The 26568-nt window shown below is 48.6% G+C and overlaps 1 protein-coding gene across 1 annotated transcript in view; it reads right to left on the bottom strand.

The window, feature by feature from the left end:
- Nucleotides 1-25056, bottom strand: part of OPTN (optineurin) — a 105866-nt gene extending 80810 nt beyond the window's left edge. Inside the window, exon 1 of the mRNA XM_073551267.1 lies at nucleotides 24870-25056. The gene's annotated coding sequence lies outside the window, so the exon portion shown is untranslated. The remainder of the gene's footprint in view (nucleotides 1-24869) is intronic.
- Nucleotides 25057-26568: the final 1512 nt, after the last annotated feature.

Below are 26568 nucleotides of genomic sequence, written 5' to 3'. Positions count from 1 at the left end.
GAGGCGAAACTGGTTCCATGGCAGAACCAACGCATCTACGGAAATTGCCTGTGGGTCCCGGGATCGAGCAACAAATGCTGGTACCTTGGTGTTCACTCTGGAAGCCATCAGGTCCACATTCGGAGTCCCCCATCGTTGGCAAATCTGCCGGAAAATCTCGGGGTGTAGTGACCATTCCCCGGATGCGAGACCCTGCCGGCTGAGGAAGTCTGCCGCCCAGTTCTCTACGCCCGGGATGTGGACTGCCGATATCGCCGAGTGAATTATCTCGGCCCAATGAAGCACATGCCCTACCTCGCGCATGGCTGCCCTGCTGCGGGTGCCCCCCTGAGGATTTATGTAAGCCACAGCCGTGGAGTTGTCTGACTGAATCCAAACGGGCTGGTCTGCCAGAAGGTGATGAAACTGTCGCAGAGCTAGCCTGATTGCCCGTATTTCCAACAAGTTGATCAGGAGGCGTGCCTCCTGCGGCGACCACCGTCCCTGGGTCGTGTGGTAGTGAAAAACCGCTTCCCAGCCGAGGAGGCTGGCGTCGGTTGTGACCACCAGCCACTGGTCTGGGGGAAAGGGCTTGCTCTGGAGAAGTGAGGCACTGGCTGTCCACCACCCGAGTGCCTGTCTGACCCGCGTGGACAACAGGCACCGGCGATCGAGAGAGAATGGGCTTTTGTCCCAGACTGATAAGAGGGCGTGCTGCAGGGGGCGAAGATGGAGCTGGGCAAATGGAATTGCCTCCTTTGCTGCCACCATTTTCCCTAGGATCCTCATGCAGAAATGGGTGGTATGAGGGACTGGTTGGCGCAGGTTCCGGACTCCCTGCCAGAGAGCTAGGGCCTTGTGCTGAGGGAGAATTACCAACCCTCGGGAAGTGTCGAAGATCATTCCTAAGAAGGAAATTCTCTGAGCTGGAACAGTGGATGACTTTCAGATTGACCAACCATCCTAAGCGGGAAAGAATATCTAGCGTGATGCTGACACTCTCCTCGCATGCCTGAAATGAAGGGCTCTTGACCAAGAGGTCGTCTAAATAAGGAAAGACAACTATGCCCCAGGAGTGCAGGGTGGCCATGACGACCGCCATGACTTTTGTGAATACTCTGGGAGCGGTTGCCAACCCGAAGGGCAGTGCTGCGAACTGAACATGTAAGCCGTTGATGGCGAAGCGCAGAAACCTCTGGTGCGTGGAAAAAATGGGGAAGTGTAAGAAGGCGTCTTGGATGTCAATAGAGGCCAAGTATTCTCCCCGCCCCATGGCAGATATGACTGAACGGAGAGACTCCATCCGGAAATGCCTGATCCTGATAAAACTTGTTCAGGAGCTTTAGGTCCAGAATGGGCCTGACGGCCCCATCTTTTTTGGGCACCGTGAACAGGTTGGAGTAGAACCCCTGATATTTTTCTTTCTCCAGTATGGGGACAATGACTCCGTTGTGCTGGAGTAATTTTATGGCTTCGAGTAAGGCCCTTGCTCGGGCAATTACTTTGGGAGGACGGGAAAGAAAAAACCGTCTTGGGGGTATTTGATGAATTCTATCTTGTACTCCGAGGACACCAGCTCTCACCCATGTGTCGTGTGTGACAGAGAGCCAGGCGTGGCGAAAGCAAAGCAGGCGACCGCCTACCTTGCTGGAGTCGCCTTGAAATTTCCTCGAGTCATTTGGCTGAAGATCTCTGGGACCTAGGTCCTCTTGATCTAGGCTGGTGAGTACACATTCTCCCCAACGGGTTGGTTCTATATGAAACCTGCCTATCGCTGTCCTGGCTGGGACAACCTGAAGTGGCGGGATTGGTCGCTGCAGCCCACCCGGGGTTGCGAAAGGCCCAAAACCGTGTCTGAGGTTGGTGCCGAAATGGCTGTTTGACCCTTTGCTGAGGGAGAAAACTGCTCTTTCCACCCGTGGAATCAGAGATGAGCTGATCCAACTTCTCCCCGAACAGACGTCCGCTCTGGTAAGGCAAGGAAGTCAGGATTTCTTGGAAGTTGTGTATGCCCGCCATGTCCTCAACCATAAAGCCCTCCTAATGGCGATCGCATTTGCCGCAGTGAGTGCCGCACAGCTGGCCGCATCCAAAGATGCATTGATTAGGTAGTCCCCGGAAAAAGTGATTTGCGATCTCCGATACCTCTGCTGGTAGGTCCATACCCTGCAGGGTTCTGTTCAATGATTCTGACCAAGCCATCATGGCCTTCGCTACCCAAGTTGCAGCAAACGAGGGGGAGAGTGCTGAACCTGATGCCTCAAACACTGAGCGAGCCAGGCTATGAGACGGTCAGTGGGATCCTTGATAGAGGACCCACTAGGTATGGATAACAGGGTTTTAGAGGCCAAGCGTGACACGGGTGGATCTACCGTTGGGGACTCTGGGGACTCATGGATAAAAAATAAAAAAAAGGAGAGGAAAATTGCAATGGTTCACTTGAAATAAAAGGATTCTCCTTCCATACATTTTCTAGGAGATTCAGGTCAGGTGATTGGCTGGGCCATTTTAGCAGCTTTTTTTTTTTTTACTTTGAATCCAATTGATAATTTCTTTTGCTGTGTGTTTGGGATCATTGTCTTGCTGAAATCTCCACCCTCGTTTAATCTTCATCATCCTGGTAGATGGTAGCAGATTTTTATCAAGAATGTCTCAGTACATTTGTCCATTCATCCTTCCTTCAATTATAAGAAGATTGCCAGTGCCATAGGCTGACAAAAAGACCACACCATGCTGTTCCCACCTCCAAACTTTACTGTTGGTATGGTGTTTTGGGAGCGAGATGCAGTGCCTTTTGGCCTCCAAACATGGTGTGTATTGTGGCATCCAAAGAATTAAATTTTGGTCTCATCTGACCAGACTATATTCTCCCGGTATTTCACAGGCTTTTCTAAATGATATTGAGCAAACTTTAACTGCATTTGAACATGCTTTTGTTCAGCAAAGAAGTCTTGCGTGGAGAGTATGCATACGGGCCATGGAGGTTGAGCGCATTACTTCTAGTTTTCTTTGAAACAATTGTACCTGCTGATTCCAGGTCTTTCTGTACAACAATTTTTCTGATAATTCTTTTCCCTCCTTTGAAACCTTGTGGGAAGCACCCGTTCATGTCAGTTTTATGGTGAAATTATGTTTTTTTTCCAGATTATGGCCCCAACAGGGTTCACTGGAACCATCAGTAGTTTAGAAATTCAGTGGAACCATCAGTAGTAAGAAATTCTTCTGTAACCAATGCAAACAGTATGTTTTGCAACAATAAGGTTCAGAAGGTCTTGAGACATCTCACTGGTTTTACCCATCATAAGAGTTTCTTGTGTGGCACCTTGGTATTGAAACACTTTTTCTTATAGGTGATAAGTTGAACCAGCTGATATTATTTTTCCCTAAGTGGCAAATCTTCTAATTAGTGACAGATCTCAGGTGGTGTCATGACTTTCCATTACAGATGGGTGGACCCCTGTAGGTTCGGGTCCAGCAGGTTCTGCCGACAGTTAAAAAAAAGTTTGGGTTCAGGTACAAAAACAGTACCCAAATCCCATTCACTTGAATGGGGGACCCAAACAACCAGTGAATGCCACGCTGTCATGCTCATGACAGCACAGAAAACACTTCCTCTGATCGGCGGTAAAACAGTTACCACCGGTCCGACAGCGGCAGTTCCCACTCTGTCAAATAAGTATAAGCCAAGTTTTTCAGCACCTCTTATGCTGAAAAAGCACCCCCTCGGCTTATACTCAAGTGAGGGTCCCACAAGTTGGAGGGAGGAGCAGCGGGTCACAAGAGGCAGGAGTCGGCTGCTGCAGCTAAAGCCCGTGCCCGCTGCTCAAGAGAAATTAATATTCACTGCGCTGACAGTGACTATTCATTGCTTATTAATAGCAGGCTCAGTAGTCGCAGCCACTGGCTTCCTGCAGCTGTCGGGCGATCACGTGTGCCCACTACTTAAGAGAAATGAATATTCACTTCACTGCCCTCCACGCTGATGGGAGTGGAGAGAATATTCATTCCTTTAAGTAGCAGACACAAGTGATCGCCTCCCACTGCAGGAAGCCGGTTGGCTGCGGCTACTGTGCCCACTAGTAAATAGCAACGAATACTCACTGCTCTCCACGCATAGTCCTGGCGTGGGGAGCAGTGAGTACTCTGGCAGCTGCCCTTGGCTTGTAAGCAGCACATGACGTCACTGCCATGTGCTGCTTACAAGCATAAATCATCTGATGGAATCGGAAGAAGACTCTGCAAGGGAGCGCAGGAAGGCAAGTAGGATGCTTTTTTTTTGTCCTTAAGTTTTTCTGATGCCTACCAGGATGGGATGAGAGGGCCGTGGCTACCAGCAAGGGGATGAGAGGGCCGTGCCTACCAGCACGGGGATGAAGGGGCCGTGCCTACCAGCACGGGGATGAAGGGGCCGTGCCTACCAGCACGGGGATGAAGGGGCCGTGCCTACCAGCACGGGGATGAAGGGGCCGTGCCTACCAGCACGGGGATGAAGGGGCCGTGCCTACCAGCACGGGGATGAAGGGGCCGTGCCTACCAGCACGGGGATGAAGGGGCCGTGCCTACCAGCACGGGGATGAAGGGGCCGTGCCTACCAGCACGGGGATGAAGGGGCCGTGCCTACCAGCACGGGGATGAAGGGGCCGTGCCTACCAGCACGGGGATGAAGGGGCCGTGCCTACCAGCACGGGGATGAAGGGGCCGTGCCTACCAGCACGGGGATGAAGGGGCCGTGCCTACCAGCATGGGGATGAAGGGGCCGTGCCTACCAGCATGGGGATGAAGGGGCCGTGCCTACCAGCATGGGGATGAAGGGGCAATTACCAGGCTTATACTAGAGTCAATAAGTTTTTCCATTGATTTTGTGGTAAAATTGGGCTTGTAATTGGGTCGGCTTATACTCAAGTATATACAGTATATTATAAAATTTTAGATTTTGGCATTAAATAGATAAGGATTTACAATGAAAATTAATTTGTATTTTGGACCACCCCTTTAACAAACTATCAATATATTCTCGTCAGACAGCAGTTTCAGCCATATATAGTAGGTCACAGTAAGAAAATCACCATCAAAGCATTTTTTCAAATCTTCAGTTTGTCTCTTCCATCAGTGTTTTTCACCCATTCAAATGAATGGAGGGGAAAACATAAGGAAAAGTGTATAATAAAAAAAAAAAAAAAAAAAAAAAAGAAGGATATAGGTTCACTGGTTTTTGGTCCAGAAAAGTCTGCAGAGCACTGACAGCACACTGACAAGATTTTTCTGAAGTAAAAACACTGCATAAAATATACCGTATGTATTTTTAATGTATCTTTGCTTGTGTATTTTCTCCATTTATTTGGATTTGTGAAAAACGCTATGAAAAAAAACTAAATGAGGCAGATTTTAAAAAAATTATTTGAAGGTTTAAATCTACAAGGAAAAAAAGCAGCAGGTGCATGAGATTTCATAAATCTCAATCACTTTGCTGACACTCAAAAATGCTACGCCGTTTACTGCAACAAAAACCAGTGTAGAAAAAAAATGCATTGAGTACAAACCCTAGTACTGCTTAAAGGGAATCTGTCACCCCATTTTAGCCCTATCAGCTGCCGGCACCGCCATCAGGGGCTTATCTACAGAACTCGGGGCAGAATAGTCAAATACCAGGGGCTATGTTTTAATATAGTGCATGCTGATAAAAGCACCCCTGAGGAAATCACACTGAAATGCAAGACCGCCGCACCCCACTTTGATAATATAAATGATTACTATTGTTTGCAGAATTAAAAATGTCAGGGGCTTCAAGTGTTGGGTCCAGTCCTCCAAGAACTGTAGAAACGTGTGGATTTCATACTTTACACTATTTCCATGTAGTTCTTTGAAAGACAAGTCCAGCATAACCATTACATGGCCTGTCTGTTCCTCCATTACTGAGAAATTAGTGCTTGAATTGATATGCAAATGAAGCTGAAGAGCTACTTGAAGATCTTAACCCCTTAATGTCAACCAATAGGTCTTTTAACTGACCTGAGATATAAGAGAATAGCCTCACCATACAGGTGACAATCCAGCAGCTGTCGGCTGTACACTATAGCTGACAAATTGCTGCATCAGCCACGATCAGTGTTTGCACCGTCCAAATCATTTTAACCCCTTAGATGCTGCTGTTAATAGTGACATCATATAAATGATTAACAGAGTGTGGGGGCTTCCTCTTTATCCCCATCGGCACCCTGAGATCATGATTGTGTGGTCCTGATGTTTACCATGGCAATTCACAGCCAAATAGCGGCCTTAGAGCCTGACGGCTGTTGTAACCTGTTCAGAAGTTAGCGGCATTTAGGTGGTAGAAATACACTTTTTCATTTCTGTCATGTCAGTTTGCATTAATTCCTGAAAATGACCTGAAGGGTTAATAAACTACCTGACTGCAGTTTTCAATATGTCAGGGGGTGCTGTTTTTAAAATGGTATCACTTTTAGGGGTTTTCCAATATATAGCACCCCTAAAGTCACTTCAAACCTGGATAGGTCCCTAAAAAATTTTTTTTTGTAAATTTCCTTGATAAAATGAAAAATTACTGCTACATTTTACATTTTTAGGCTGTGTGCCCACGTAGCGATTTTTAAGCGTTTTTGCCGCGATTTTTGGCGTGAAAACGTTTAAAAATCGTGTACAGAATGCCCCCCATATATTCCTATGGCATTCCGCACATGCTGTGCTAATGCTGCGCTTTTTTCCGCGGCGGAATCGCATCGCGTAAAAAAAAAAAAAAAAAAAAAAAAAAAAAAAAATCGCAGCATGCTCATTTTTTTGTGCGGAATCACAAAGAATTGCTGCGATTCCGCACCCATAGGAATGCATGAGAATCGCTTACTTCCCGCATGTGGCTATGCCCACCATGCAGGAAGTTAAGCGTCTCATGTGCGGTTGGTACCCACGGTGTGGAGGAGAGGAGACTGTCCTCCAGGCCCTGGGTACCAACCCCCTGTAAAAAAAAAATAAAAAAAAAAAAAATCGGGGTATATTTACCTTCCGACGTCCCGCGCTGCATTCCCGGCCTCAGCGTTCCCAGTAATGCCTTGCGGCAAGGCCCTGTAATGACATGGTCTCGCGAGATCGCTATAGCAACGCGAGATCACAGGTCTCGCAAGGCATTACTGGGAACGCTGAGGCCCGGGATGGCAGCGCGGGACGCCGGAAGGTAAATATACCTCGATTTTTTTATTTTTTTTAGCATTTTAACATTCTATCTTTTACTATTGAGGCCGCATAGGCGGCCTCAATAGTAAAAACCTGGTCACACTTGTCAAACACTATGTTTGACGAGTGTGACCAACCTGTCAATCACTTTCCAAGCGATGCTTCAAATCGCTTGGAAAGTGCTTGAATATCGCACGCGAAAATGACGGCAAAATCGCGATCATAATCGCGGTAAAATCGCTGTGAAATCGCGCGGAAAAAAACGCGCGATTTCTGGGAAGGAGTCCGGTTTTTAGCGAGCGTTTTAAAACGCTACGTGGGCACATAGCCTTAAACCTCCTAAAATGCTAACAAAATAAATGAACATTTTTCAAATGGTGCTGATGTAAAGCAGACATGTGGGAAATGTTATTTATGAATGTTTTTGTGTGGTATGACAATCTGGATTAAAGGGAAAATCATTCAAAGTTTGAAAAGTGCTAATTTTTTAACATTTTTCTCAAATTTCTGATATTTTTTATAAATAAAAACAAAACATATTGACATAAATTTACCGTTATCATAAAGTACAATGTGTCACGAAAAAACATTCTCAAAATCACTGGGATTTGTTGAAGCGTTCCAGAGTTATTACCACATAAAGTGACACTGGTCAGATTTCAAAAATTTGGCTCCGTCACTTAGGGGTTAAGCATGTGTCACTCCAGCTCTATTTCAGCCCGGCGCCGCCTCCTCCAACTTCACTAACAGCCTCTATGCTGTGTGACTTTCAAGCACAGGAACGGTCAATCAAGCAGTAGGAGGTAGCACTGAGCAGGCAATAGAGCTGGAGTAACAGAGGCTTCAGCTCTACAATAGACTGGCCATGTAACGGTATTGCTGGACTTGTCTTTGAAAAAGCTACAGAAAAAGAGTTTGTGGTGTGAAATCCTGCTGACAGATTGCATTTAATATACACAAAATAAATATAAATACACAAGGTACATACTAATTAGTGATGATCAAGCACCAAAATGCTTGCGTGCTCGGTACTCGAATCGAGCAGATCGGATACAGAGTACACTGGAAGTCAATGAGAAAAAAAAATAAAAAAAATTTTCAGAAGACCCCAACAGGAAGGTTGGGGAGGCAAAAAAAAAAAAAAAACATCGCGGAAATGGATGGAAACAGCGCTCAAATTGAATGAGAACAGCATAGGGAAGACACCTGACAACATTGTTCCTAGCAGCAACCTGGGAGTCAGAGTATTACGCAACTTTTACGGACTGACAATAAAAAATACAAAACCGAAGATCTTTCCTTTTTAATGAATTATACATAAGGCAAAATTAAAATGGGGGAAAAAAAAAAAAAAAAAAAAACTTCTCCTCCTCCACCCCTTAAGGCTGTGTGCACACGATCAGTAATACTAGTGTTCTGGACGCAGCCTATTTTCTCAGTGTCCAAAACGCTGTGTTTAATAGAAACCCCATGCCCACTGTGCTTTTTTACGCTGGCCAAAATAACCTGCAGCGCGGGTGTCCGAGCTGCAGCATGTCAATTTCTCTTGCAGGAGTCTTCTGTGTGGAATTTCCCCCATAGACTTGCACTAGATGCAGTAAATCCACAGTTAAAAAAAAAGCCTATGCCTTTTAAGTGCGTTTATGCAAGCGTTTTTAGCTTTGTTCAACCTAACAGATAAAAAATGAACAGCAGTTAAGGGGACTGCTATTCACAGGCACCAGAGAGTGATGACAACGCTCCGAACCGCCGAGTCTCGCTGCGCTTAGTGAGGCCCAGCGACGATGATGATCATTGAAGTCCCCGGTGCCTGTGAATAGCAGAAACTTCACTGCTATTCAGACACCAAAGACAGAATTGGGGAACGTGGACTACAACAGACCTGCGCAACATTTTGGGAAAATAAATTGGTGAACGAGGGACTCTCTCTTTTCTTTATTTGTCTTTTTAGGTCTTTCAGGTGTCCATTTCTGGGCTACTTCGGACCTGCATGGGATTTTTTTTTCCAATAAATTGGTGAATGAGGGATATTGTAGGGGGGAGTCTTTATTCAAATAATGTGTTTTTTTTCCTGTTTTTACTTTTTATTACCAGGTTATGGGAGTGTTTGATAGACACCTCTCCATAACTAACCCCAGGGCTTGATGCCAGCTGAGATTTTTGACAAATCACAGCTGTCATCAAACCCAACTACATTACTCCAAATGCCACTGCACCAGGACAAATCGGGAAAAAGCTGTGCAAAGAGCCAGAATTGGCACACGTAATGTGATGTGCCAATTATGGGGTGGTTGTGGAGTTGTATTTTTAGGCTGGGAAGGGCCTGATAACCAGGGATAATGTAAGCCCACAGCTGTCTGCTTTACATTATCAAAAAAGGGAAGACCCCACATCATTTTTTTCATTTATTAGCTTAATATAATTACGGTAAACTACACAAGCAAGGCATTAATTATATGTCTAATGGATATCTATCCCTCTCTTTGCACTTCTAACACCTAAACATCTGTCATATCTATTCTGTATTCTTTATGTGTCACACGGATAGTGTACACAGATATCACGCTTTGCGTCATCCTCCATGCTACTGGAAAAAAAAAAAAACAGACATGCCCACATGTGGGCACACAGTCCTTGTGGGCACAAGGACATGTGAGCAGTCTCATCTACTATATAATCGTCTAATCCTGTCTGTCTGTAACAGAAATCCCGCGTCGCTGATTGGTTGTGGCCGGCCGTGACCAATCAGCGACAGGCGCAGTCCGGCCGCGAATTGGCGCGGAATTCAAACGTCGCACACCACCGCTACCGTCGGGAGATCTGCAGCGCTAGCCGCTGATCTCCCGACGGCTGCCGCGGGTCATCTCCTGCCGCACAGAGGTCAGCGGCGACGCAGCCGGGAGATGACCGGCGCAGCGCTCAATGCGCGGATGGTACCCAGGGTTCGGAGGAGAAGAGACTCTCCTCCAGGCCCTGGGTACCATAAACCTGTAAAAAATAGAATTAAAATAAAAAAAATAGTGATATACTCACCTTCCGACGGCCCCCGGACTCTTTCCCTCCTTTCACCACGCGCCCGGCATCTTCCGGTCCCAGTAATGCTTTGCGCGAAAGACCGCTGATGACGTCGCGCTCTCGCGAGAGAGACGTTATCTCCGGTCCATCGTGCGAAGCATTACAGGGACCGGAAGATTCCGGGAGCGTGGAGAGGCGATCGGGGGCCATCGGAAGGTGAGAATAACCTTTTTTAATTTTATTATTTTTTACATTCTTTTACTATTGATGCTACATAGGCAGCATCAATTGTAAAAAGGTGATCACAATTGTCAAACACTATGCTTCACAAGTGTGACCAACCTGTCAATCACATTCGAAGCTTCAAAATCGCTCGGAATGTGCTTGAATTCCGAACGCGAAAATCGCGGGAAAAATGCATGCAAATTCACATGCGTGTTTCCCGCGGCGGCGTTTTTGCAACGTGGGTACTTTGCCTCAGTGTGACACGCAGCAGCGACCAGGCCCCCGCTGTGAGATCTCCGATCGTGGTGGATCGTCCCGGACCATCTTTTGAACGTCGGTCTCCCGCTGGCCATATTCTAGAATACCCGATGCGTTAGAATCGGGCCACCATCTCGTAGATAATAATGAGTGTACGTGCGAAAACTGACACCACACGTACTGGAATCACTGATGTGTGAAGGGGGTCCAGATCAACTCTTCCTGAACTGCTTCCAGAGGAGAGTGTGCCAAGAGTGTGTCTTGCATAAGACTTGATGACGCAATGCGGCCGGCCAATCACAGTGCCAATAGCCAACTTGGCTATGGAATTACCATAAAAGGCAGGCAATTCCTGCATGCTTACCGGCTGTCTAACAGCCATAAACATGTGGGGAGGGGGACTAGAGTACTGTGTCCAATCTGAAATGGAGAGTCATCAGTCATGTCAGTTTAACTACTTCACCCCCTGCCTCTTCTTTCAATTCTGACCACTGTCACTTTATGAAGTAATAACTCTGGAACACTTCAATGGATCCCTGTGATTCTGTTTTTTTGTGACATATTGTACTTCATGTTAGTGGTTAATTTTTGGTTGATATTTTTTGCTTACATTTATGAAAATTTGCTCCGAAAAATTTTTTTTAAAACTTAGCAATTTTCAAACTTTTCAATTTTATGCCCTCAAACCAGAGAGTTATATCAAACAAAATAACATTTACCACACGTCTACTTCACATCAGCATCATTTTTAAAAAATATTTTCTTCTTTCATTAGGAATTTAGAATGGCTAAAAGTTTATCAGCAATTTCTAATTTATTCGAGCGTCCATGACAGCACCACCTGAGGGGATCCGCCCTTCAGGGACTGGAAACCTACAGATACAAAAGAGCGGCACCTCTCCCACGCATCAGTTGGTTTCCTGTTCCTGGAGGACAGGATTCCCTACCGAGAGTCCATCTTCAATAATCAGGATTCCCAGGCTGGCTGACCGACCCAAGTAGCAGGGGGGGGGGGGTGTGGTCTCCTACCTCGGTCAGTGTGGGGTCCCTGGAAGCGCCACGGTGAGCCGGGGCAGTGCTCCACAACGGTGTGCGGAGCGGGGTCCGGAGGATGGCCGTCTCCAGAGCCGGTAAGTATCTTCCCCTTCCCCGGGTCCATCCTGGTGCCAGACGTCCCGCGGTCTGGGCCTCCGTTTTTGCGCCGGCTGGCGTGGCGTGCACGGACTGGTCGTGCCGGGTCAGGCCATGGGGCACATGCGCCGCTGTCCTCTGGCGCGTCCAGTGAGCACTGGAAATATTACGCGGGGCGCGAGTGCGGGCAAGACGGCTGGGGCGGCGCACAGTGGGGGAGACCGAGGGACGGCCCGAACTGGGGGGGCGCAACTGGCCACATCCCTGCTGACCCGGATTTCCGGGGAAGGGCTACAAAAGGCCACACAGACACTGCAGGGCTGCTTTTGGCCCATTGCAGCAATGGATGAGCCGGAAGATCCCGTGGCCCAGCTGGAACAGGAGCAGGGGCAGGAGCGTGCCTCAGAGAGGCCCCGTACAAACCCCCAGCTGAAAAACCGAAGTGGGCAGTACAGCCGCAAGAGTTCCTCCAGGCTAAAGGATTCAGCCTGCCCTCCCTGTGATCCGGTACCTACTTCTAATGCTTGGGTAAGAGATCTTCGTGAATGTACCCTGATGCAGTGTCCCCCTTATTTTTTTCTCTAGGGGAAGAAATGCTCTGGTAAAATTAACAGGGAATGTGCCCTTTGCAGTTGTCCCTTGCCAGATGCCTACCCTAAAAAGTTGTGTCAGCCATGTGTGCGACAGATGGTAGGGGGTAAAAAAGTGGGAACGGTAGTCCCTGGTTAAGATACATAGTCCCTTACACTCTCCCCCGCTTCTACAGGTGGTGGAAGAAACCCCTGTTTCACCGCAAGCCTGAGGGAAATTATTAGGACAGAAGTAAAGGATTCCCTAAAAATCCCTATCTCAAGGGGAACCCTCTAAAAGCTAAAGAGGAGCAAGTTTTTCGGGGTCAGACTCCTCAGCTGCCCCTAGGAGAGGCAAATATTCTTCAGAGGCCTCTGCCTCTTCTTCGGCATCGTCTTTGGATCAAGACTCCAGCCGGTTTTGCTTCGCCCTAGATCAAATGGACAAATTGGTCAAATTAGTAAGGTCCACCATGGGGGTAGCTGACGCAAAACCAGAACTTTCAGCTCAGGACCTGATGTTCGGCGGCCTAGACCCAAGGGAACGCAAATCTTTCCCACTAAATGACAATGTGTAAAACTTCTTAAATAGAGAATGGAAGAAGCCAGAGAAAAGGGGTTCCCTACCACCGGCCATCAAACGGAGATATCCCTTCAAGGACCCCTTGGTGAACAGATGGGACAAAGCCCCAAAACTTGATGCAGCGGTGGCTAAAGCCTCAAAAAAATCTTCCATTCCCTTTGATGACATGGCCTCTTTAAAAGGTCCGCTGGATAAGAAAGCTGACTCATTTCTGAAAGGGACTTGGGAGATGTCAGCGGGCGCCTTAAGACCAGCTGTTGCTGCTACCTGCACAGCTAGATCCATGATGGTCTGGCTGGACCAGCTTGAAACCCAGTTAGCCAACAGAGCCTCGAGAGAATCCATTCTGAAGTCCTTGCCAATGATTCAGAACGCTGTAGCCTTTCTAGCCAAAGCTTCAGCAGATTCGGCAAGGACGGCGGCTAGGGCCACAGGACTGTCAAACGCAGCACGGAGGGCTCTTTGGTTGAAATGTTGGCCAGGGGACAGCCAGGCCAGATCCAGTCTTTGCTCCATTCGGTGTGAAGGAGAATACCTGTTCGGCCCAGTACTGGACGAACTTTTGCAAAAAGCTAGGGATGATGAAAAGAAATTTCTCAGCTTACAGACCCCTTCTTATTCAAGAAATGGAAAGTGTGGAACAACCAATTCCGGACCGGCTGATCCTGCTGTACGAATAGACGATACGCGGATTGGTTCTTTTGATGTGATTTGTTTTTCTCCAGAATATAATTTGACATCACGCGTATCATTTCTGTCGATCACATAATAACTTGGACTGTTATTTTGACCACATAGGTTTAATTGAAAATGTTATTTTGGTTTTCTAATTTTTATCCCCCTCTTTTTCCCTTTCTTCCCCCGTCTCCTCCTTTCCCCTCCTCCCTCCATTCCCCCCCCCCCTCTCTTTCCCTCAACCTTTCCAACTAATATAATGAAAAACCCAATAAAAACTATTTAAAAACAGACCCCCTCTTATAGACGTCCCTTCACCAGGAGAAGATACTTTCGTAAAAAGTTGTCGCGAGATCGAGGCAGGCAGATGAGATGAAAAAAGGAGAGGTACAGGATTTATGTTTGGAGGAGGGGGTCGCCAGGAAGGAGCATCTTGTGAACCTAAGAAGCCGCCCCAATGACTAACTGCTCCGGTGGAAGGTAGGCTAGCTGCCTTCTACCCGGCCTGGTCCCTAATTTCCAATAGCAACTGGATCCTGGGGTTGATAGCCGCAGGCCTATGATTAGAATTTTCCTGTGTCCCCCAAAACAGATTTAGGATCACCCCGCTCAGATTTTCCCCATCGGCGCAAGCTGCCCTGGAGACCGAAATCCGTGACCTACGCAGCAAAAAGGTCCTGACAGAAGTACCGGAGGCAGAAAAGGGCAGAGGGTTCTACCCCCTTCTTTTTCTAGTCCGTAAACCAGACAGCTCCTTTAGGACTATAATTAATCTTAGAGCCCTCATTGAATTTCTAGTCATACGCCCGTTCAAGATGGAAACAATCAATTCCACAATAAAATTGTTATTTGAAAACTGCTTTATGGCGGTATTGGATTTAAAAGACTCCTACTACCATATACCCATTCATGCAGCTCATCAGCGATTCCTTAGAATGGCGGTTCATTTAGATGGGTCAGTTCAGCATTTTCAATATGTGGCCCTTCCCTTTGGCATTGCAGTCGCCCCCCGGGTATTAACTAAGGTTATGGCCCATCTGCGTGAATCAGACATTCTGGTGGACCCCTACCTTGATGACTTCCTCATTATAGGCAAAACAGCGGACCATTGTTTGAAGCAATTGCAAAATGCAATGTCTGCCCTAGAACGGTTAGGGCGGCTGCTAAATATCAAAAAATCTCGTCGGCAGCCCATGAGAGTTCAGCAATTCCTAGGCCTCATCTTAGATTCCGAGAAGCAGGAATGCCATCTGCCTCCCAAAAGGTTAGTTCGCCTACGTTATCAGATCCTGAACGCCTCCAATAACCCCACCATGTCCCTTAGGAAAGCCATGTCTCTTTTGAGCTCTCTCTCGTCCCGTATCCCTGCGGTCCAGTGGGCCCAGTTCCATACAAGGAAACTACAGGGAGAAGTTTTATTACATCAGAAAATTCTTGGGGGTTACCTAGGAGGCCAGCTGACTTTATCCCAAAACACTAGAAAATCCCTCGATTGTTGGCTAGAGGTCTGTGGTGAGTACCACGTATGGAGAGGTTGTCCATAATACGCCCACCTGGAGATTTCTGGTTCGTGTCCACCATCGTAGTGATTCCCTCACTAGTCCTGACAGCCTTATGGGTCTGTCGAGTGAAACCTGACTTCCGTCCCATACTGCAAGGATCTGCTTTTGTAACAGCCTCGAGTGGGACTGGGCCCATCTGACACACGGAATGCAGGCCGTCATTAAGCCCAGAACTTCCATTGTTTCTCTTATGGAGGAACGATGCAATAAGAGGTCCCTGGCTCTGTCCAAAATGGTCTTCTGCCTGCGCTTTGGTAGCAGGGATATCCTGTCTTGTGAGTCTAAGAGAACTCCAAGGAAGATCTTCCTGCACTCTGGTATGAGGTCTGATTTTTTCCAGTTGATCACCCAGCCGAGGAACTCCATTAGAGTTGTTGCTCGGTCCCTGTCTCGAATGAGCGCTTCTTCGGATACTGCCACCAGGAGGAAGTCGTCTAGGTACGGGATGATGACGATACCCTGACTTCTCAGGAAGGCCACCACCTCCGCTACCAGCTTTGTGAAGATTCGGGGGGGGGCCGAAGCCAGCCCGAATGGAAGGCATTGGAACTGGAAGTGGCAGGTCTGGGTTGGTAATTTGACTGCGAATCTTAGTAGATTCTGGGATGAGGGATGGATAGGGACCTGATGGTACGCACTCTTCAGGTCGAGGGTGCACATGACAGCGTCCCTGTCTATTAACTGTATTGCGGATCGAATAGATTCCATCCGGAACCTCTTGTACCTTACCCAGGTATTTAGGGGCTTTAAATTTATAATAGTCCGGACCTCGCCGGATGGCTTTGCAATGGAGAACAGGGAAGAGTAGTGTCCATTTCTCCTGTCAGAGGAACTGGTACTATAACCTCCGATCTGATCATGTCCTGTATGTCTGCCCACATTGCTGAGTCCGCCAGAACTACGGTGGGGGTAATATATCTGTCGGGGGGAGGTGAATAGAGCTCTATACCGTAACCCTCCGCGATGGTTCTGAGGACCCACTGATTCTGGGTAATTCGGGACCAATTTGTTACGAAGTGGCGAAGTCTTCCCCCAATACCTATGGCGTCATTGCCTCCTAGACCTGGAGGTTGACGGAAAAAGGGGGCATTGCTTCTCCCACCTTGGCCCTGGGAGCTTCTGTATGAGCCTCTATTGGACCTGACCTGGGCTCTAGAGTCGGTCTGTCTCTTATAGAAGGGGCCTTTCCGAAAAGGCTGGGGTCGCTTAGATTTTTCTTCTGGGAACCCTTTATTTTTGTCGGACACCAGCTCTAAGATATTATCTAGGGCTTTTCCGAATACTCAAACCTGAGAAGGGAAGGGAGCAGAGCTTCGCTTTAGAAGCGTTATCTTCTGACCAAGATTTAAGCCAGACTGCTCTTCGGGTCGCATTAGAAAGGGAGCCGTTTCTGGCCGCGAATCTTACTGATTCGGCCGACGTATCCGATAGGAATGCCATGGCCGACTTCATGAGGGGAAGGGAAGCTAGGATCTCGGACCTAGGAGTGTTATTGGTCAGGTGTTCCTCCAACTGCCCCAACCACAAAAACATAGATCTGGCCACCGAGGTGGCTATGTTAGCCCTGATAAGGGCCGCCGAGGTCTCCCAAGTTCTTTTTAATAAAACGCCCGCCTTTCTGTCCATCGGGTCCCGGAGACTTGATGAATCCTTGAATGGGCTGGCGGTCTTTTTGGTGACCTTGGCTACGGGAACGTCGATCTTCGGTACTTCCTCCCATGATCGTGTTTCCTCGGGATCGAACGGCAGTCGACCTTTAAAGTCCCGGGATAGCACCAGTCGTCTCTCCGCCTCCTTCCACTCCTCACGGACCATCGTCTTGATGTATTCACTTACGGGGAACACTATCTGTGTTTGAGACACGAGTCCTCCAAACATCAGGTCTTGTCTTGATTGTGGTATAGGAACTTCCTCCATCTGCATGGTGTTCCTCACCGCCTGGACCAAATCGTCCGTGTCCTCTAGTCTGAACAGGTATTTCCTGCCCTGATCTTGCTTGTCCGGGATCTCTCCTTCCTCCTCTGGATTCGAGTCCCGGAAGCCTGACCCTTCCTCGGAGCTTGGTTCGGATAACTCAGCCTCCCATGTTGTGAGTTCATTTTCCCCTTCACTACTGAGGCCCGAGGAACTCCCTCTTCTGGTGAAGAAAGGTAGTGAGCCTGATTGTCAAACACATGGGGCTGATGATGATGACTGGCTGAGTGGAGTTAATGACTGGATATAAGGCTGCCGACGCCCTTCTGGCCTGCGGGTGATTTCTCTGTGGACTTCTAGGAAACCAGTCTGATTCCTGCTCATCTAAAGCTAAGATTTCTGCTTTGCCTTTTTGCATTAGTGTTTTGTTTTCCTTGCTTTTCTGGATTCTGCCATTCCATGCTGGGGTGAGCTGAATCTCCTTTTGCCTGTTGCTCTGTTTTCAGAATATTCCTGAGTACTGACATAGCCTTTTTTGAAGCCTAGCGTCTTCAGGGCCTTTTTTTACTGTCAGTTTGTTGGCTCTTATTTTCATAGGGTTTTTCACGGATTGCAGACAGCAGCCTTCCTGTCCTTTCCTATCTAAGCTAGCTTGGGCCCCATCTTTGCTCAGTCTTTCTGCGTTTTGTTCTTTCTTCTTGCTTCACCGTCATTATATGTGGGGGGCTGCCTTTTGCTTTGGGGTCTGCTCTGGGGCAGTTTAGATTTCCCTTTCTGTCTTTAGGCTATGTAGTCCTCCGGCTGTGATCGAGGGGCCTTGGGCATCGTAGGACCCCCCCACGGCTACTGCTAGTTGTGTTGATAGGTTCAGGGGTCTGCAATCCGATAGCTGCCAACTTCTCTGGTTTTCTGGACTTAGCTAGCATTTCTATTTTTGCCTCCTACGGTGACTCAATCATAACACTCCCACCTTGGACGCTTTCGGCTTGGCCCTGGACTGGGGGACCGCCGCTGTGCAAGGCTGACTCTGGAGGCCTGGACTTCCTCCCGTATCAGAGATCTCATCTCGGATAGGAGAGACGGCTGCTCATCTCCTATCACCCTTGACGTGCAGGGCCCGCAGAGGGTTTTGGCATAGGTGTCTGGCAGCTTTACCCTGCATACTGGGCATCTGACCGACTTAGATGTGGCCTTGGCCAGGTCTTTGGCCGCTGACGGGGGGGCTGCTGGGGTTCCCTTATCCTATGATAGAGGATAGGGTAGTCAGGCCCTTGCCTGCGGACAGTGGTATGAGGAGGGTGATTTGCGCTCAGCGCACTTACCCCTCCATTCGTCTGATCGGCATCCATGCTGTCGCGCTTCCAGAGAGACGCCGAGCTCCTGGAGCGCGTGCCAAGATTCAAACCCGGCGCGTGACGTCACCGGAAATGACGCGCATCCTCAGCCAGGAATCACTCCTGCCACTTTCTACCCTGACACAGCCCCGCCTCTTCCTGATGCCGGCGCCCGCCCGACCAGCTGCCTGCGGGGGACCGGCCTTCACCACCAGGGCGGCCACGCTTGGAGCCGAGAGCCTCCCACCGGGAGGAGCGGCTCCCACCAGGAGCGACGTCCTGCTCCTGGCCTTTGGAGCAGAGGGACTCCCCACCGGAGAGTATCGGCCCTGGGCGTCTTCACAGGGGGAAGGATTGGACTGGCCGCCCGATCCCCCTGAGCCCGGTAAGCACTGCTGCGCTTCCTCTCGCGTGTCCCTCCATACAGGGACAGGAAAACCACTGAGGGAGATGGGGTGGGACGGAACCTTTTAACCTCTCGTGTGCTTTTCCTGTCCCTGTAAGGAGGAGGAGGACGTCCTCCATGGTGCTGTCAGGGGGACGTCCTGGAAAGATAGGTTCATGCCGTGGGATCTGAACCTAGTCCTCACAGCCATGACAGAGGCCCCGTTTGAGCCTATTCCATCGGCCTCCATAAAAAAACTGTCCCTCAAAGTAGCCTTCCTGGTAGTACTGACCTCAGCTCATAGAGTGACATCCAGGAGTTATCTAGGCTTCCTCCTTATACACAATTCAGGGACGATAGGGTAATACTTAGGCCTGATCCAGCATACTTACCTAAGGTAGCTTCCAGTTTCCATAGGACGCAGGAAATAGTCCTTGCAACTTTTCTCCCTAACCCAGTGAACGAAAAGGAAAAGAAACTACACACCCTAGATGTTAGGAGATGTCTCCTGGAATACCTAGCAGTTACTGATCCCTGGAAAAAGGATAATCCCTTGTCTCTTATCAGGGCGCTAAGAAGGGCCGTAGAGCATCAAAAAGCACGCTAGCTAGGTGGATTAGGGAGGCTATTTTGCAGGCATACACCTCGAAGGGCAGGTTGGCACCTGGAAAACTGAGGGTGCATTCCACTAGAGCCATGGCAACCTCGTGGGCGGAGAGATCGGAAGTCTCGATCGACCAAATATATAAGGCAGCTACCTGGTCCTTTCCGAGCACATTTTTCAAGCATTATAGGCTAGACCTGGTTGCTTCCTCAGACCTCTCCTTTGGTGTAAGGGTGTTGCAGGCTGTAGTCCCTCCCTAAGTAGTTATTAGTCTCTGTAATTCTCTCAGGTGGTGCTGTCATGGACGCTCGAATAAAGTCTTAGTTACTCACCGGTTAACGGTATTTTTCGGAGTCCATGACAGCACCCGTAGATTCCCTCCCTTTTTCTTAGTTCTGGGTGTGCACTTCTTCCTCTTATGATCCACATGTGGTAAATAGTCAAGTAGTAATAGTGTTGTACATACCGTATTTTTCGCTTTGTAAGACGCACTTTTTTCCCCCCAAATTTGAGGGGAAAATTGTGGTGCGTCTTACAATGCAAACATACCTTTTATTGTGCTGCCGCTGCGGGTGTCCGTTACTTGCTGCCACAGCGCTGGGTCCTCCGGGTACCGCGATGCTTGGTCCCTCGGGTGCTGCCGCCGCCACGCTGTGTCCCCCGGTGCCTGCCGCCGCCGGGCTCTGTCCTGTGCTGCGTGGGGGGGCTCTGCCGTTCCATCCATGCCTGTGCAGTGGCTTGCTTCCTGGAAAATGGCCGCCGCGCAAGCGCAGATGGAGAGCTCGGCATTGAAATCTCGGGAGATGAGATTTCAGCGCTGAACTCTCATCTCCCGAGATTTCAGTGCCGAGATATCCATCTGTGCTTGCGCGGCGACCATTTTCCAGGAAGCAAGCCACGGCATAGGCAAGGATGGAACGGCAAAGCCCCCCACGCAGCACAGGATAGAGCCCCGCGGCGGCAGGCACCGGGGGACACAGCGTGGTGGCGGCAGCACCCGAGGGACCCAGCGCGGCGGCGGCAGCACCCGAGGGACCCAGCGCGGCGGCGGCAGCACCCGGAGGACCCAGCATGGTGGGGCAGCACCAGGTTCAGAGTGGGCGACAGCACCCCGGGGACAGAGCGGTAAGCAATAAGACGCCTGGATTATAAGAAGCACCACCATTTTATTAAAAAAATGTTTTTTCCTATTTTTCTCCTCAAAAATTGGGGTGCGTCTTATAATCCGGAGTGTCTTATAAAGCGAAAAATACGGTAAATCATGCCATTATCCTTGGTGGTCCTCTTGTGCTCTGTAATCCAACTGATGCGTGGGAGAGGTGCCGCCCTTTTGTATCTGTAGGTTTCCTGTACCTGAAGGGCGGATCCCCTCTCTCAGGTGGTGCTGTCAAGGACTTCAAAAAATACCGTTAACTGGTGTGTAAATAAGACTTTTCATCATTTTTTTTTTTTTTTTAAGGGACCATATACCTTTTGAGGTTTCACTTTGAGGGGGTCTATGTGACAGAAAATACTCAAAAGCAACACCATTTTAAAAACTGCACCCCTCAAAGTGCTCAAAACCACATTCAAAAAGTTTTTAACCTTTTAAGGACTACACCAGAATTAAAGCAATGTGGAAGGAAAGAAGCGACGGGAAGCAAAGAAGAGGAAGCCATCGCTGCAATATGGGAGGCGCCGGACCGCGACACCCTCCGGACCCGGCCCGCCCCTGGGTGAGTATAATCTAACTCGTTTTTCTTCTCTTTCAGTTACATCGGGGCATTACAGAATGCTGTAGATAAGCCCCTAATGGCGGTGGCCGCATCTTATATACCAAAAAATAGGTGACAGATTCCCTTTAAAGGGAACTTGTCACCAAGTTTAACTGATATGATACGTCCACCACCTTTCAGGGCTGACATACATCATTCTATAATGCTGGATATTAAAAAAAAAAAAAAAAAAAATAAAAAAAGCTTTTACTATACTCACCTGCGGGGTCAAAGAGACCTGGCGCCTGCACACTGCAAGTACTTTGCTCTGACCTCAAAAGGACAGAGAAGTACACCTGCACAGGAGCGCGATGCTAAGCAGACTGTGTGGATGATGCAGGGACACCTCATCTACACAAAGCAAGAAGGAGGACGGCGATCGTAAGAAGATGGGAGGCACCGGACGAAAAACATTAACACCCCTCGGACTGGACAGCCCCGCAGGCGAGTATAAGTTTTTTTTTCTCTTACAGGTCGGGTTGGGGGCTTATATACAGCATTATAGAATGCTATATATCAGCCCTGAAAAGTGGTGGCCGTATCTCATATCGGTCAAACCTGGTGACAGGTTCCCTTTTAAAAGACGGACACCGCCGGATCATAGACCAGACGGCGTCTAGTGTCCCCATCTGCCTCATTATAGGGAGTCTACCGCTGGGGGTTCTGTCTGAACTACGTATATTTCAGCGATTTACATGGAAACCTCGGTATCAGCGCTCAGCGCGGTATAGATGCGAGATGATCTTTGGGAGGTAGAATGAACAAATCAACGGCAGGTCAAGAGTTGGTTTTATTTTTTACGCTGTTACTTGTGCGGTATAAGTGATTACACGACTTTGTTTTTCAGTTGCTGTGATTACAGCTATACCAGATTTAGAGAATTTTTTTTACGCTTTGTGCTATTACACACTTAAAAATGCTTTTTATTACACATCGCCATATTTTAAGAGCTATAGTTTTCCTATACATCTGCAGACAGAGTCATGTGAGGGCTTGGTTTTTTACTTGTACTATTTTCAGGCACGTAAAGTTTTCTATTCTGATTTTTAGGAGGTAGAATGAACAAAATCCAGCAATTCAGTAATTTTTTTTTTATGCTGTTCACCGAGTGGTAAAAATGATAGGACAACTTTATTTTTCGAGTCAGTATGATTACAGCGATACCATATTTACATTTTTTTTATATGTTTTGCTGCTTTTACACAGAAAAGGCTATTTTATAGAAAACACTTTGTTTTTTACATAAGTGTATTTATTGGTAATTTTATTATGTTTATTTTTTTTATTTCACTGTGCATTAAAAAGAATATTGCACAGTGAGAAAATCGTACAGAGCAAACGTTGGACTTGACAACGATCGCATGCTCATTACAGCAAGGCCCAGCCCCTGAAATGGACGTCACTGATGACTCTTCGTTTCAGGGTGGGGATAGAGGCTACAGCAGTTACCGCAGCCTCTGCCCCCTAATGACGTCTTGTTGCATGGAGGCTTACCAAACAAAAGGTCATCAGGAACTTGGTAAAAAAAAAAAAAAAGCAGTGAGAAAGGGAATAGTAGCGACTTTTTGATTCAAAAGTATATTAGATTATTACACTAAATAGATAGATATTTAGGATTAAATCAGTGTTACTTTCAGAACACCCCTTTATGGATCTTGCATTATACTTATTGTCATATTACTAACTAATTCAAAAGGTAAAAAATAACAAAGTTGCAGAATTTATTCTCCAACATGCCTTAAAAATGACAAATATATAGTAATTGGTTACACAGACCTCACTTATTGTACCTGTAAAACACTTCTCAACCATCAAAGAAAAAAAAAAATTATATAAAAAGTCACCAGGAACAACAACAAATCCACGAGACCCCTGAGCATAATGAAAAGTTATCAGGAGAAATAAAGAAAGCATTACTGGAGTACTGGAGAGGAGACATACCTTTATGATTTGTATGCTGGGCATGTGACTGGTGACAGAATAGCAGGTGCGGTGCTGCACTATTTCCTCAGTCACATTCCAACAGATGCAAACAGAAGTTACATGACAACTTCCCTGATTCCCAATCAGCACAACTAACTGACAATTATACCCAAAGCTTCACTAATATACAAACATTCCAAGGTATACCACCACTATCACACCAGCACATGATCATGTGGGTACTGGTCAGACACTAGATGCATTCCAAAATCCTGGTCACATATAAACAGACTGAGGTTACAGAACCTGGTCACCTATAGACAGGCTGAGGCCATAGATCCAAGTCACCTATAGACAGGCTGAGGTTACAGGACCCGGTCCCCTACAAACAGGCTGAGGTTACATGACCAGGTCACCTACAGACAGGCTGAGGCTCCAGGACCCGGTCCCCTACAGACAGGCTGAGGTTACAGGACCCGGTCCCCTACAGACAGGCTGAGGTTACAGGACCCGGTCCCCTACAGACAGGCTGAGGTTACAGGACCCGGTCCCCTACAGACAGGCTGAGGCCACAGGACCAGGTCACCTATAGACAGGCTGAGGTTACATGACCCGGTCCCCTACAAACAGGCTGAGGTTACATGACCCGGTCACCTATAGACAGGCTGAGGCTCCAGGACCCGGTCACCTATAGACAGGCTGAGGTTACAGGACCCGGTCCCCTACAAACAGGCTGAGGTTACATGACCCGGTCACCTATAGACAGGCTGAGGCTCCAGGACCCGGTCACCTACAGACAGGCTGAGGTTACAGGACCAGGTCACCTACAGACAAACTGAGGTTACAGGACCAGGTCACCTATAGACAGGCTGAGGCTCCAGGACCCGGTCACCTACAGACAGGCTGAGGTTACAGGACCAGGTCACCTACAGACAGGCTGAGGCCATAGATCCCGGTCACCTATAGGCAGGCTGAGGCTCCAGGACCCAGTCCCCTACAGACAGGCTGAGGTTACAGGACCTGGTCCCCTACAGACAAACTGAGGTTACAGGACCCTGTCACCTATAGACAGGCTGAGGCTCCAGGACCCGGTCACCTACAGACAGGCTGAGGTTACAGGACCAGGTCACCTATAGACAGGCTGAGGCCATAGATCCCGGTCACCTACAGACAGGCTGAGGCCATACATCACGGTCACATACAGACAGGCTGAGGCCATACATCCCGGTCACCTACAGACAGGCTGAAGCCATAGATCCCGGTCACCTATAGACTGGCTGAGGCCATAGATCCCAGTCACCTATAAACTGGCTGAGGCCATAGATCCCAGTCACCTATAGACTGGCTGAGGCCATAGATCCCAGTCACCTATAGACTGGCTGAGGTTACAGGACCAGGTCACCTATAGACAGGCTGAGGCCATAGATCGCGGTCACCTATAGACTGGCTGAGGCCATAGATCCCGGTCACCTATAGACTGGCTGAGGCCATAGATCCCGGTCACCTATAGCCTGGCTGAGGCCATAGATCCCAGTCACCTATAGACTGGCTGAGGTTACAGGACCAGGTTACAGGACCAGGTCCCCTACAGACAGGCTGAGGCCATAGATCCCGGTCACCTATAGGCAGGCTGAGGCTCCAGGACCCGGTCCCCTACAGACAGGCTGAGGTTACAGGACCTGGTCCCCTACAGACAAACTGAGGTTACAGGACCCGGTCACCTACAGACAGGCTGAGATTAGTACAGGTTACAGGCAGCACTCCCGCTCTCACCTGCATGCTCCTAGTTGCTGACTTCTCACACTGCGCTTTCCGTAACCTGCTCTTCCGTTACTAACAGTGACACGCCCCATATGACGTACATCAAGCGACCGCGGTCACCGCGCAGATGACTGGAGGAAGGGAGATTCCCAGACAGTAGCACGTGATTATCCAGGCACGTGATCTGTCTGCAATAATAATATTAGGGTAAATGCTGTATGGGCTCCTTCCAGATGTGATGTCATTTCCGGGGGAGTGTCTTACCGGGAGGGGGCGTGTTCTGACATCTAAGGGAGGAAGAGAAGCCTCCATTACATTATGATACAAAGTGCTGGAATGAATGTGTCGCATGGATTTATGTCTTTTTACATCAATTAAGGAATTTCCTTTTAAATCCTTGCGGGGCAACACAGAACTAGACCCCAATCAGAGGACCATAAAACATCCGGACTCCTTATCTATGAACTGGTCCAATGTTTATATTTATGTTTCTCCCTCTCCCATATTGATAGTTCTGCTTCACGTCACTTGTCTTATCTGTTGCATTTTTTCTAGGCTGTATTGTGCATAAATATGTGACTTCAGATTTTGTATTAGTCTAGCCTGATGAAGAGACCTGAGTAGTCTCGAAAGCTTGCAATGTATTCAGTGGCGGATTATAATGAGGTCAATTTGGGCAGTTGCCCCGGGCCCAGTGGGGTTAAGGGGCTCACAGCCCAGGCCAGTAAATTGCCCCATTATAATCCGCCACCGCGCAGGGCCGGATTATAGGCAGGGCAGGCGGGGCTTCAGCCCCGGGGTCCCCACCACAAGAGCTTCTAAGGGGGCCCCCACCACATTCCTGCTGGCTGCTGCAATGGCACTCCATCTTCTCCCCACCTAAAAGTGAGTGACCGTGGGGGCGGCATTATGTGCTCTGCTACCAGCAGCATCTACAAGTAGCCTGAACGCTGGTGCTGCTGGTAGCGTGCAAAGGCTTGTGATGAGATCACAGGAGGGAAGGTGTCAGGGCCCCCGATCATGTGACCCCTGTCTCCTCCCCTCCTGTGACCTCATCACAGGTCCTGTGCGCACAGCACAGAGCACTGAGAGCAGCCATGTATGTGGAGTGCGGCTCTGCGGGTGGAGGTCGGTGCTGGAGGCTCCATTATTCTCTATGTGGAGTGCGGGTGGAGGTCGGTGCTGGAGGCCCCATTATTCTCTATGTGGAGTGCGGCTCTGCAGAGTCTGAACTGCCCCGGGCCCTGGCTACCCTTAATCCACCCCTGAATGTATTACCATCTTTTCAGTTAGCCATTAAAAGGTATCAACTACTGAGGACTCTCAATCCTGAATATTTTTCCATTACATTACACATTTGTCGCGGCTATTTGGTGCCTGCGTCTGTTTGCAACAGGGAGCGAGGTCAGCGTCGTCAGTGACAAACAGGAGTGCTTATTAATTAACAGGTTGATGGGGGCTATCTAGTGGAATTTGAGGGCTTAGTGTTTGGGTCATCTGGTAGTTGTTGGGGTCAGGGGCGGTTAGTGCACTCTTGTGGGGTCTGCTTGGGCTCCCAGGGGGGTTAATGCATGCTTGTGGGGTCTGGCCGTAATGCACACTTGTGGGGTCTGCTTGGGCGCCCAGGGGGTTAATGCTGGCTTGCGGGGTCTGTTTGGGTCGGGGCAGGGGGTTAATGCTCGCTTGCGGGGTCCTGGGTGGGTTAATGCAC

The sequence above is a fragment of the Dendrobates tinctorius genome, unplaced genomic scaffold (genome assembly GCF_039654945.1).
Source record: "Dendrobates tinctorius isolate UK_male_01 unplaced genomic scaffold, ASM3965494v1 ptg000174l, whole genome shotgun sequence".
Lineage (NCBI taxonomy): Eukaryota > Metazoa > Chordata > Amphibia > Anura > Dendrobatidae > Dendrobates > Dendrobates tinctorius.
This window is presented reverse-complemented; position numbering and strand designations above follow the sequence as displayed.